Below are 13,941 nucleotides of genomic sequence, written 5' to 3' on the forward strand. Positions count from 1 at the left end.
TCCTCATGTCCAGCTGTGGGCTTCGCAGCACCTGGATTCCTGCACCTGTGCTCTGTCGACGAGGCGGTCAGATCAGAACCCGTCTCTAACAAAGGCTGGCGTGAGTTCTTCACAAAAAGCTGCAGAGCCCTCTCAAGGGGGTGGGCCACCTGGCTCCAGGGGCGACCACAGCCTGTGCACCCTCTGCCTCTCTTGTCCTCATTTGCTTGTTTTCTGTTTCAGTCTGAGCTATGCCCTGCTGTCATGACCCAGAGGCATCACAGTTTTTCCAAACTTTCCAGAAGGTTCCGAATACACTTAAAGAAAGCAGCCACTGCGCTTCCTGCTAGTCGGCCTTCACCTGAGGCATTGGTGCCAGAGCTACAGTCAGTGAGTCACACTCACTGATCAGAGGAGATTCCTGCAGAGGGAGAGGCTGCGGACGCCCCCACGGTCCCCTCCTGGAAGAAGCCTCAAGTTGAATGCACATGTGGACGCTGGCAGCGTCTCAAAGCACACCAATCATTTCTCACGACGCTTCATCCCCTCGGAAATCCCCAACCGGGCACACGTGCGACGCCACTCACTTGTTCTTCCAAGTTCCTCCAAGACCTCGTTGGGAGGTCGAAGTGGGAGCAAGCTGAACGCGGGGCAGACTGAAGCCGTTCACACTTGGATGTCGCCGCGCCCCCAGGCAGCTTCCAGGGCTGTGGTCACAGGTCCTCTCAGCGTCTGATGAAGGGCTCTGCTCTCTGCCATCCTCCTCGATGCAGCACTTTGAACCCATGTGGGAGGACGGCCAGGGCCTCTGACGCGCTGTGGGTCTGTTTCTGAGTAGCAGCCCGACTCTAATTGAGGTCACTGGTCAAAGCCCACGGACCAGGCCCCTCAGCCCCGGAGGGACCATATCGCTCTGACCTGGGCTTCGGTCTCGAAGTCCTCGGTGTGGAATCTGAAATGGACCATGGACAGCAACAGGAAGTGAACCTGCGATGCCTTAGCGCTTCTGTTTCTGACCCGGAAAATATATGCTAAGCCCTGATAACACCTATTCCGCCCTGAGCAAAACAGATAGAACCGCTATGCTTCCAGGTGAGGGATGGGCCAGATGTCACAGCCGCCTTGCTGGTGGCATCCTGGGGAGGAAGGAGATGGGTCTGCGTGGCAGGAGGTGACGTGCTGACTCTGAGGCAGGACGGATAGCCTTCCCAGTGTGGCCATAACCAAGTGCCACGGTCTGCGTGGCTTAAACAACGAGTGCATTTCCCCCAGTCTGCGGGCCAGAAGTTTGAGATCAAGGCATCGGCGGGGCTGTCCTTCTGAAGCCTCTCTCCTTGGCGTGTGGGTGGCATCTTCTTCCTGTGTCCTCACATGGTCGTCCCTCCGTCCACGTCTTCATCCTAGTCTCCTTTCCTTATAAGGACACCAGTCATGTGGGGCTAGGGCCCGCCCGAACTAACTAATAACAATGGTGACCTCGTTTTACCTCAGTCTCCTCATTAAAGACCCTCTCTCCAAATACAGCCACAATCTGAGGTCCTCGGGGGGCTGTGCGCCTGCGTCTCCTCTCCGAGTCTCCAGGAAGCAGTATTCGGCTGAAGAGTTGGGGGATCTCTGCGAGCCCTTCTCTGTCATTTAAACATTTTCTGTTGGTCTTCGCAGATTGATTTACTGGGTGACGAGCAGTTGGATGGCTGCTTTTTATTGCTTCTTTCCTAGTATACTGCACAGGGCTGGCCACATACTAGGTTCTCACTAAACACTTGGGACTCAAAAGCTGATCATTCTAATCTGGGCGCATTGCCATTCTCTAAGTTTTCTGAGAACTTAATCTGTGCTCTGGCTTCTCTTGAACTAGGTAAGTGTGGAACAGCTGAACGAAGCTGACGTCTGATACAATACTTACAGTGTAGGAAAAGCATATAATGAAGGTTTATTGAATGACTTAATGTGTTCAGTTAATTATACTTGTCTTTTTCTAACTGACCTCTGCCTCTGCACTGAAATCTCAGAGCCAAAGCAATCTTAAGAAAAATGAACAAATTGGAGGTCAACACTGCCTGAAATCAAACTATACTACAAGACTATAGTATTGAAACTGCACGATACTGGCACAAAAGCAGACACATAGATCAATGGAACACAATAGAGAGCCCAGAAATAAACCCACCCTTATATGGTCAATTAGTCTATGACGAAGGAGGCAAAAATATTCAATGGGGTAAAGACAGTGTCTTCAATAAATGGTATTGAGAAAATTGGACAGATATATGCAAAAAAGAAAAAAGAAAAATAGAAAGAAAAAAGAAAGGGAACTAGAACACTTTCTTACACCGTATACAACAGACTCGAAATGGATTAAAGTCTTTGAGGTAAGACCAGAAACCATAAAACTTCCAGAAGAAAACATAAGCAGTAAACTTTTGGACATCAGGCTAAGAAATATTTTTTAGATATGTCTCCTCAGGCAAGGTTAGCAAAAGCAAAAATAAACAAATAGGACAACATCAAACTGAAAGGTTTTGGTACAGCAAAGGAAACCATCAACAAAACGAAAAAGCAACCTAATGAAGATATTTGCAAATGATATATCTGATAGGAGGTCAATATCCAAAAATATACAAAGAACTCATAAAACTCAATACCAGAAACGGTCTGATTAAAAGATGAGCAGAGAACCTGAACAGACATTCTCCAGAGAGGACATACACATGGCCAACAGCCATATGAAAAGATGCTCAACATCACTAATCATGAAGGAAATGCAAAACAAAACCACAATGAAAAGGGAACCCCGATGTACTGTTGGTGGGACTGCAAATTTGTGTAGACACTATGGAAAACAGTATGGAGGTTCCTCAAAAACTTAAAAATAGAATTACCATATGAGCCAGCAATTCTACTTCTGGGTATCTATCTGAAGAAAACAGAAACACTAATTCAAAAAGATATGTGCACCCCTATATTCTCTGCAGCATTATCCACAATAGCCAAGACACAGAAACAACCTAAGTGCCCATCAACAGATGAACGGATAAAGATGTGGTATATAGAAACAATGGAATATTACTCAGCCCTAAAAAAAGAATCGAATCTTAGCATTTGTGACAACATGAATGGACCTGGAGGGTATTATGCTGAGTGAAATAAGTCAGGCAGAGAAGGACAAATGCCATATGATTTCACTTATATGAGGAATCTAAAAAACAAAACAAATGAACAAATAAAACAGAGACAGACTCATAGAACAGAGAACAAACTGACGGTCACCAGAGAGGAAAGGGTGGGCGTTGGGAGAAAAAGGTACAGGGAATAAGAGGTACAAACTTCCAGTGATAAGTCACAGGGCTGTAACCTGAGGCCTAGGGAGTACAGTCAACAGCATCGTGATAACTCCGTGCAGTCACAGAGGGGTGCCAGGTGCACCATGGCGAACACTCCGTAAGGCGTACAAATGCTGAATAACTATGTCGTACCCTTGAGACCTACATGATACTCTAAGTCAAGTATGCTTTAATAAAAAAGTGAACCCTCGGCAGACCCTGCCCCCGCCAGAGGCCCGTCCTCTCAGAGGGCTCTCTCTCCCACCAAAGGTTAGGAAGCATGCCTGGCCTCCAGTCCCAGTGGGGATCACGGGACTTCACCTCTGCCTGTGCTCACACCGGTAAAATGGCATATCCTCAGACCCCTGAGAGAAGGACAGACGTGAGACTGAGGGGGTGCCTTCCACAGGCCCGAGTCACTTCATCACTGAAACGTCTTTTTAAAAATCTGTGTATTGACATTTTTGGTGGAAATGATAAATGGTCCTTTGAAAAAAAGTTGGAAAATATGACAAAATTTATAGCAAGAAATCAAGCACATCTGTATTAGTTACACTTAGCAGTGACTACCATTATTATTTGGGGGTTGGGGATCCCCCAGTCTTCATTGCTATGGCCATGTGAGTAGACAACCCCTTTGTTTGTGAAATCAACTAAACCTCTACACACCCATCATGGTGAGCAGCCTGTCTACTCAATGCGATACCCGGCTTTGTGCACTGAACATGTGCAAGTAATTTAAAATTCTTTAAAACTATAATTTTTAGTGACTATATACTATTTTATTTTCATAATGGCCATTGTCCGAGTCGTGACCAGTTCTGCTATGAAGAGCGCTGCATAGCCACAGTGACCATTACTGCACATAGCTCCTCACGGATAAGCCGTGTTATACACTGGCGTATGTCCCCAGGCATTGGGTTATCCGGTCAAGGACAATGGAGGATGCTACGTCTATTACAAACTGAAACTCTCTTCCTGAGAACTCTGTATCAATTTCTACTCTGACCGGGAACGAGAGAGATTGTCTATCAAAAATTCTAGCAAAAATGAGAGTTTTATTAAAAGGAAAAATAAGAAAGAAAGAAAAGAAAAAATGTTGCAAATTAGGCAAAAAAAAAAAAAATCCTCAAAATTTTAAGACTTTGAATTTCTCTTCATTACTAAAAATGTTGAGGGGTTTTTCCTTTATTTTCCAATCCCCAATTTCTTGTCCTATGAGTAACACTTTGGCGCTTTCCCTGTAAGAAATAACTTGCCTGTAATCCTCGGGCATGTGCTTCTCTGGTTTCTTGTATACCCGTTAGCTATCTTACAATGACTTTTTTTGACTTACTGAAGCTTTTTGCTTTCTCCAGGTGTATGGAAGCCCAGATCGGCACGTGGACTCTGTGCTCGACACAGCCACAGTGGGTCAGCAGTGGCCATGGCGGCCTAGGTTGCGATGGTTGCAGGACAAGCCAGGGCCAGCGCTCACAAACACGAGTGACCAGAGGGGCAAGTGGTGCTTTCGTGATGTTGTTACTGATCCTGATTAGAAGTCAAGTTCATTCATATCTTGCTTATAATCTCTTCCATTGATTGTCTTCTCAGAAAGTACTCTTCTCTTCTTGACATAGTTAAATGTTTCTTGATTTTTTAAATTGTTGTTATTTTTAGTGTTTCTGGTTTCCACATATTCCGTTAATTCCACTTCAATTTATTTCTATATATGGTATGAACTGAAGGTCTTAATTGATCCCCCAACTAAGCGTGTAAATCTTGCAACATCATTTATTGAATTAATTATCTTTCTTTGTAACCCACTAAGTTCTTCTCTATTAGCAGTCGCTCTGGGAAAGCCGGTCTTCTCTAATGACTAAAATATTTACTCTCTGTCAGGACCTCAGGGTTGTATTTCCTGTAGATCCAGCAGAGCTGGTCCTCCCCTATTTCTCGCTCACGGTTTTCTATTTTCTCTTTCATTAATCTGTCTTGGAAACTTGTGTTTCCCCTGTGAGTCACTCACTGGCTTATGAGGCTATGGCCCTGCCATCTGACTGACAATAGATAGAAAACTCTGACCAGACGCTACCAGGACCTGGTGAAACACGAGGCGGTCCCTGGGCAGAGGGGACTACCCTGGACCATCAGGGAGGCCTGGGCCACATCCACAGGGGGAGTGAAACCGCCGCCGGGGCCCGCCTGTTCTTCCGGTGTCCTGATTCTGAGTGCCACGGCCATCGGGTCTCCACCTGATATTTCGTGTCTTGCGGATTTCCTGGCTTCTGTGTTAGAACGGTCACGCTCTGGTGTCCTGTCATGCTCTCCAAACTTGACTAATCACTGCTGGGCTGCCTCCTGCTTCCAGCCCAGCACCATCCGATAGAGTGTCCTCTAACCTGTGCTGTCCTGCACAGAAGCGACTGGCCATAGAGCACTTGAAATACTGCTAAAACGACTGAGCAACTGAATTTTACTTACTTTTTTTTTTTTTTTAGTTTAAATTTAGCTGGTCACATGACATGTTAAGAAGTTGATTCGTATCCAGCCACACTACGTAGTTCCTATAGAGAGCCATGGGCACATAATGGCGATACAGGCATCCACGGGGCACTAACCGGAGAGGAGACGACACAGAAGAGACCACTTGTGCCCAGACTGACGCTCAGGCACAATGACACAAATCTGTGTGAAGCAAGGCCCGCGGAGCCCAGCCCACGATTCCCATCCATCCCTTCCACTTCTTCCCCGACTCGGAGACGAGGCCGCTGTACTGGTGACTGCGGGAGCCTGCTGGGCCCGCCTGGGCGGCCTGCGAGCACCGTGTACCTGTTACCAGCCCATGCTGCCTGCCCGCCGCAGGCCGTGTGGCCGCAGACTAAGCTGGGCGCCCCGCCACGCCGAGAGCCTAGCCGCTGCTCCCTGCACACCCTGCACCAGTGGTGTCAGCGTCCCCGAGAGCGGTGACGAGGGCCTGCAGGGCTCAGGCCACCCTGACCCGCTGCCCAGGCGGAGTCCTCGCTGCAGGGCTTGCCTCCTTGGGCGGACCCCGCAGCCCCCCAACAGCAGACGGCCTGTGCGGGCTGTGTGGGAACCACATGGCAGCACCTCTGGGTCCCGCAGCCCTGGGTGCCCCCCCCACCCCACTCCGCCCATGGCGCCCCTGTGTAGGGCACAAGCCGACCCGCCGCCTCAGCCGCTTTCTCCAACACCTGCATCGGCTCCGCGGCTCAGTACACAATGCCATCGAAGACGGGGACTTTCCTAGTGGAGACTCTGCTACCTGCGGATTTGTGTCTGCTCATTCACATGACACGGCGTTACGGGGCCAGGCGCTTGGGCGGCCGGGAATGGGGGGTAGGGGCACGGTCTCACAGCTCGTGGAAAATGTCAAAGCTCAGGGAAACCCGAGACAGGAGTGGCGGTCGCGCACAGCACGGCCATGTCCCTGCGTCCCAGCTTCGCTGGGGAGGACGGCATCGCCGCTGGCTCCTGCTGCGCGCACTCTGTGTCTCGGGGAGAAGCGAGACCTAGGACCTAGGCCTTTGCTCCGCCCGCTCTGCCTGTGGCGCATTCTGAGCGGGGCCGCGATCCTGCTTTCAGGGCTGGCCAGCAGGAGGCGCCTTTTCTCCAGGGTTTCTGGGTTCAGACGCTCTCGCTCTCCAACGTCCTAGACCAGAATATTTTGCCCAGACAAAAGCTGCGGTATGTCATCTTGCCTTTGGTTGCTCACTCACCGCCCTCCTGTTTCTCTGCCACAAAGACAAGTCGACTTTGTTGGTAAACTGACTGCTCGGAAGAAACAGCACTTTAGAAATGAAGATTTATCTTATGATATCATCCTTTTATGTATGCCTCATTGTAATGGTCCCCATGATTTAGGAATTAAGTTTTGGAAGTAATTAAAAGGAACAAGAAGACACTCCGATGATGTAAATGTATAACTTTTTTCCTATTATCATGAGCAACCATAGGCAGTGTGTTTTCTGCTTAGTTCCCCTTGAGACATTTTTAAGTAAATAGAGAAGGGTAGTCTCGTATGAGCATGGCCTTCAATTTGCCTCCCATGCCTTTGTGACTGGAAGCAGATTTGTTTACGGAATACGACCAATTCAAGCCTCTTAAACTTGACATAAAACCAAATTAGTACTGTTTCCCATTTTTTAACATGAGATTTTCCCCATCCAGTTGTGAAAGAATCTCTTTGGGGAAATGAGGACAAAAATGCAGCATTAAATAACTTGGGAGCCTATGAGTGTGCTGAAAACATTCTTCGGCGCTAGAGTGCACTGACACCACTCGTGCAATGCCCCCCGACCCCGTGTGGCAGGAGGTGAGCGTAGCGGCCCGCCCGCCTGAGCTGCACCCCCACTGAGGGGGCTGGCCGACGACCACACCAAGCGGGAGAAGCCCGAGCCAAAAGATGCATGACGAGGCCGCAGGAGGGAGTGGGGAAGCCAGCGGGATCGGTGGGATGTGGGGGGAACAGGCACGGGTCCAGAACAGGTGACTTCTTACGGCAGAAGCCACTGTTGGTGACTCACTTCCTCGGCCAGCAAGAACGAACAGTCATCCTTGGTGACTCACTCACTCAGCAGCAGCAGCAGACATGACCACATCTACCTCTAACGCCACGCAGGTCTTCCAACCTGAGCTTGCTCAAGTCTCCGTCCTTGGAGACTCTGTCCCGCCCATCTTCTGCACCCCACTATGTGCCCCCCAGAGCTGGAATGCCGCTTAAGTAAAAAGCACGTGGGACTTTGACGTTACAGCCCTGATTTCAGGCTCCGGCTTTGGGTTTCGGGCCAGAAGAACGTGACAGCTGCGTGAGCAGCCCCTCAGCCGTTCCCCTCGTCGGCAGAAGTGGAGTCATGGGAGACGCGCTCTCACTCCACGGAGTTCTGTGTGGTCGGGGAAAATCCCGTCTGAGGGCGTCTTACAGACCGTGACGCCGTCCCACCGCTCACGACGGCTAGTGACCCGTGGGCCAGTGGGAGGACCTAGCGGGGTCTGGGAGCGACCTGAGGTTCTTGGAGCCTCAGGCCCTCACCGGTCTACCGGCCAACACAGAGAAAAATGCTGCCAATAAGAGAGGATTCACTCGTCACAAAGGAAGCCTACGCAGGAAGACAAGCTGTTGTTGACTTTTATAGTTTCTTAGTTTCCAAGGTCACTTCTGGGTGGCTGTGCTACTCTGCATTCACGGCTGGACATGGGGACTGGCTCTTATCTTTCAGTTATTATAATTCTACTGGGAATGCCGTCAGGGTGCCACTGGCATCCAAAAAAATGTTCTCGTTGTCCCCAAACACGCAACTTTGAGAAGATGGCGGTTCATTCATAGTGTCTTCCAATTTATTCCCAGACGGGCTGACTTCCTAATTCTGGACACAGTAGCAGTGCGTGTCACACGGGTGACGCGTCCTTGTATTTTACGTGTGCGTCAGGTGCCATCTTGCCGTCGTAGCCTCAAGGGCGCAGAGAGTAATGCTGATGCGGCTTCAAGAGCCACTGTCAGAGCCACCGCCGAGGCTCTGCTGTTCGAGTCTCCCTCCTCTGGCGGGCCCCGGATCTACTGTGCGTGAGGGAGGTTTTTCCAAAACGGAAGAACCAATCGTGTCCCCTATGCATACCCTATGCGCAAGGTCGTTTTTATTTAAGACTGCGGACCGGGAAAGCACACGCCATGCTCGGTAGGCCAGGTCGCAGCTGACAGGCAGGCGTCCCACAGCACAGAAGTCCCCTACCTGGCTAAGGAGATAAGGCCCAGCATAAACAGAGGTGCCCTGGCATCCGCCAAAGCCAGGCTGGCGGGTTTCTAGCAAGTGCGCTCATGAATCTAACTGTGTGTGTCACGGCTCACCCGCAGGCCTTCCGTCTGTGAAGGACGATGGGTGTTACACACACATCCTGCTTGCTTCGTGTGTGTGACGGACGATGGGACACAGGGAGGGACACCACGCCTTCCACTCTTCTCATTTGAAAGGCGCCCAGGTTCTGAACAAGTGCAGCAAACGCAGGATAACACAGGAAACCGTGACGCGTGCAGGTGCGTGGGTGTGGCGATCACACCTGAGGAGAGGAAGTGGCATGGACCCCAGGGTTCTGGGGGCTTCGCTCCCTCTGCCCTGCACCGCGGGCAGGGTTTGCCTGGTCGCTCGGGCGGTGGGTCCCGGAAGACCCTTTGCGTTTCCACAGGGGAAACCCACTTCACACTGGACTAACCGCGCGTCCTCACGTGTGGAACATGCGGGATGATGAGATGGGTCCCCAGGTGCCAGGGGCCGACGGGCCTCTGCTCGCCAGCCCTGGAGCCTTTCTTGCAGGTCGACTATGGCTGCCCCAGTTTGAATTAGCTTCACAGATCAGCCCTGTAGCTCGCAGAGACCCAGGACAAGACTTGAGGGGGGACGGGGACCTGGCGCTCTCCGAGGTGGGGGCATCTGTGCCTTTGGCCGCTTCCGGCCCCATGCATTTGAGCACCTGCCAGGCTTGTGCAAGGCCTCGGGCTGCGTGCGGGCCTAGGTGTCTCGCTGCTTTTTGGGACTGCTAGAGCCACAGCAGAGGACTTGAGACCGATTCCGTAACCTTTCCACTCACCGCCTTTTGGAGAGCCCAGCTCAAAGGAGAATTTCAGGACACAGAAGGGCGAGATTAAGAAAGGCCTCCCTTCATCCCTTGGCCCAGGACCGCACTGCGGGGCTGCCTGGGACCTGCCAGCCTCCCATCTCAAGGGGTGGTCCCCCACCCACCAGGAGAAAAGACAGCACGGACCTCTGAGTAGGAGCCGGAGGGGCCTCAGAGCATCTGCGTCCCAGAGACTTTTACTGTGCAGAGTGATTGCTGCAGTTTTTAATTTGTCTGTATTGAAACATCTCAAACTTAAAGTTTTACACCTTCACACCATGCACTTATGAACATCTTCCAGCTTATACTGTGTGTCCTTCCTCACGCGGGGAGTTGCTCACGTCATTAAGAGAAATATGCCTCTGGTGTCCCATCCTGGCAACTAAGGGAGGGAAATCGCAGCTACCTGCTCGCTGAGGACACCCGCCGTGCCCAGCGGGGAGGCGCCCCTTGCTGTTCTAGCGACATCAGCGGCCGCCCATGAAAAGCCACAATATACAAAAAAGAGTCGCAGATTTGGTCCAACAATTTAATTAATTCAGTCCATTTGGGAGTGGATGACAAGGCTTTTTTTCTTCATAAACCTTCATTGATCCTCTTAAAATAGCGCTGACACCAAGTGGCAGTAATTCAGACTGACAGCAGGTAAGGCTGTGGTTCAGCCAAGATTTCTGAAAGAATCCAGGCCCTAATCAGCATCGCTCCGCTGGGATTGAATGATCCATACACGTAACAACAATAAGCAAATCCAGGGTTGCCTTTTATTGGGGGGTTGAAATAAAGAATGTAAAGTCTTCAAACCATTTTTCCTCAGGCTCATCTCAAAGGAGAATGTGTCAGACCAGAGTCTGAGAGAGGAAGCTTAGACTTGGGGAAAAGCAAACCAAACTGAGCCCCGAGTGAGAGGGGACAGAAGCAGCGCCCTGTCCCGCCAGCACCCCCCTGAGGCCTGGCTGCCCTGGGCTGTCTGGAGAGGCTGCTGACTGCCCAGCGGTGCCACGGTGAGGACCGGGCGTGGCAGTGATCGATGCCTCCTGCGCCAGGCTCAGGGAAGTCCTGGGGTGTCTGGTGTCCCCCTCCTTCCTCCGCCCCCAACCCCAATATGTTTTCTGGAAGATCGTAAGCCAAATCTAAGACTTCGTGAGCAGCTTTTAGAAAATGTCACCACACATCATTGATACACTTGACAGCATTTCTTAATATTCTCTAATATGCTGCGACTGTAACCGTCCCCACGTTCCCATCACCCGGTTTCAACATTATAAACGTTATAAAGTGATGCCGATCTGTTTCACCTCAAAATCACACACGATCCTTTTTTCTTTCCCCAGGATTATTTTGAAGGAAATCTCAAACTTTCTATCATTTTATTTGCAAACACCCCAGTCTGTGTCCCTGCCAAATAGGCCCTCTCTCTCTTAAAATAAACCACAGTATCACGATCGAGAATAATGATAATTAGTGATAACTCGATTCTGCTAAATACATATTACATATAACCATATAAATCAATTACCTAATTGGAAATATATGGGTATGTGTATGGGTTTAGGCATATGTTTGTAGCTTGTTACACCAGATTCCAAAACATTCTAAACATTACATTTGGTTGACAAGGGTCTTAATTTTTTAATCTGCAGATTCTCCTTTCATTTTTTTTGAACTTGCTATTAGCCAGATTCCTTATCCTGTAGCATTTTCCCCACCCCAGACTGTGGAGATTGCACACCTGTGACGCCTTCTCTCTCTGTCTCCCCTGCTGGGTCCCTGGTTCATCCCCGTAATCTGGCATAGAGGTCACTTCTGTGCTGTCCAGTGGAGACATGAGTTGGTCACAGACCAAGGTGCACTTCCTGTCTCTGAACTGTTCCTTACTTTAAGTTAGTAATTTTACACTCCAAAATTTGCATTGACAAAATCATGTTTGGGAAGGCCTCTGACATCAATTTTCAAACTAGTGTTTGCTCTTAGTCAATTGTTTAATAATGAGAATTATGAAGGCTATGATTTCATCTCGTCGATAATATAAGTGTAATATATGGTCATCCCAAACCACCTCATGACTTAATATTGCCTTTGGAGTCTTGGGCATACAGTTTTGCTTACCTTTTTATTCAAATGGTACCGATTACTGTAATCTAATGCTGAAACAGCAGAGGCACACTTAATGCATAAAGGTTTCCACAAAGTAAAATTAAAATGACATGGCAATGCTGTGACGACGAAGGTGTCACAGAAGTCTGAATGCAGAAGGCTGTGGAAGAACGAAAGCACCGCGTCCGAGCTGCAACTGAAAGACCGCGCGCCCTAAGAATGGCGTCTTCCATCTCGAATGGCAGTTTCCGAATAGCAAAACCTGCTTTGACAGATTAGTAATATTAATTTGAATTTCATGGGTTTGAAATCTTATATTTACGTATACATGTATGTGTTTTTGTTTTATTGGACTTATAAGCACAAAGTATTTATAGGTCGCTTAGAGTTTGTATATATTATACAAATTATTGAACTTGACACTGTGAGTCCGTGAGAACTCTTATGCAAATGATACCACCCAACTTTGGGAAATAATAAACTAGGAAACTCATTTCCAGTATGCTCAGTTGAACTCTGTAGCTGCATTTTCAAAAATGCTGAGGTTTACAGAAGAACAATCTAGCTTTAGTAAGAGAACTTTCAACACCATAATCGTCCAGTTATCTGTCCAACAAGCATTCACGGAGACATGACCAAGTGCTGGAGGCCCATCTGAGGCTGGAGGCGCGAGCGACTGCTAAGGAGGCGTTAGCGAGTCGAGGTGTTTACTGTGTCAGGGACACACATGTGCCCGGTGGACAGCTCGGATTCGAAAGGTAAGTGGCTGCTCGATAGGTGCCCGCTGAGGGAGTGTGCTCCAAACACACGAGCACAGACAGGTGCAAAGGCAGCACGAGTGACTCGGGCAAGCAGAAGTACAAGTCCGTTTGGTAGTTAATCTCCACTCTCTCCCCCAAACACCCTGCAGAGGAGCTAGCAGAAAGCTGCTTAGGTCCTTGAGAAATTATATTAACTCCAAAATATTAAAAGACTGAACTAAAATAGAAGGTACTAAAATTAGATTCAAATAATAACTGCTCAGCGGAAGGGGACTTTTTAAATTACTAATAAATATTTAAACATGAAGTTGGTTCTAGGTGTCGCCAGCATGAAAATCAGTCAAGACTCGAAGCTGTTGGAAGATGTCAATGGTCTGGGTTCCAATGAAATGGAATTAATTAGCCATTCACACACCCATCACCCTGGTGTTATAAAGAGCATCTGCTTCAAGTACGAAGCTGCACTGCTGGCGACCGTCCCCAGTCTAAGGTATCCACATGCGGGGAAGCAATGCAGCCACCATCCTCAGTAAGACATGCTGATGACACTCGTACTCAAAATATCCCAACACTGGGAATTTCAAGACACAGTCCCAAAACAGGTGTAGAGGCTCGGGCAACAAACTCCCTACGAGTGTCTCTGTTTGGAGGCTAACCCGTCTTCAGCACTGCAGAAAGGGGATCTGGCCGGTCCTGCTAAGCCCAGGCTTCCTCACATGTTTAGACCATGAATTTCTACTATTGTTATTTCAATGATGACTTTTTAACCCCCTATTTTCAGGAAATGTGTACTATGATGTCTTAAGAGATGCAGAAGGTGGCTTGTTTAGCATAAATATGTTGCTGAGTTCATTTCTCTTTCTTGAAGTACATTCGCCATATAATGTATTCATACATCTTTATAGTAACTGGAAAAAATAATTTTCTTAAATTAGTTTTTGCTATTATTTATGGATGTGTATGTAACTATATACATTTATACACATTCCAGTGTTACACACACATTCATATATACACACATATGTACATATATGATACATTTTGATGTCTATTAATGCATACGAAATATTATGGAATAAATTTAGAATCTTCTGAATATTATGGAATAAATTTAGAATCTTCTGAAAGATTTAAAGTGAACTTGACAGCCTCCTCCTTGCTCGTCCAGACGTTCC

Source organism: Pteropus medius, unplaced genomic scaffold, assembly GCF_902729225.1.
Source record: "Pteropus medius unplaced genomic scaffold, Ma_sr-lr_union100, whole genome shotgun sequence".
Lineage (NCBI taxonomy): Eukaryota > Metazoa > Chordata > Mammalia > Chiroptera > Pteropodidae > Pteropus > Pteropus medius.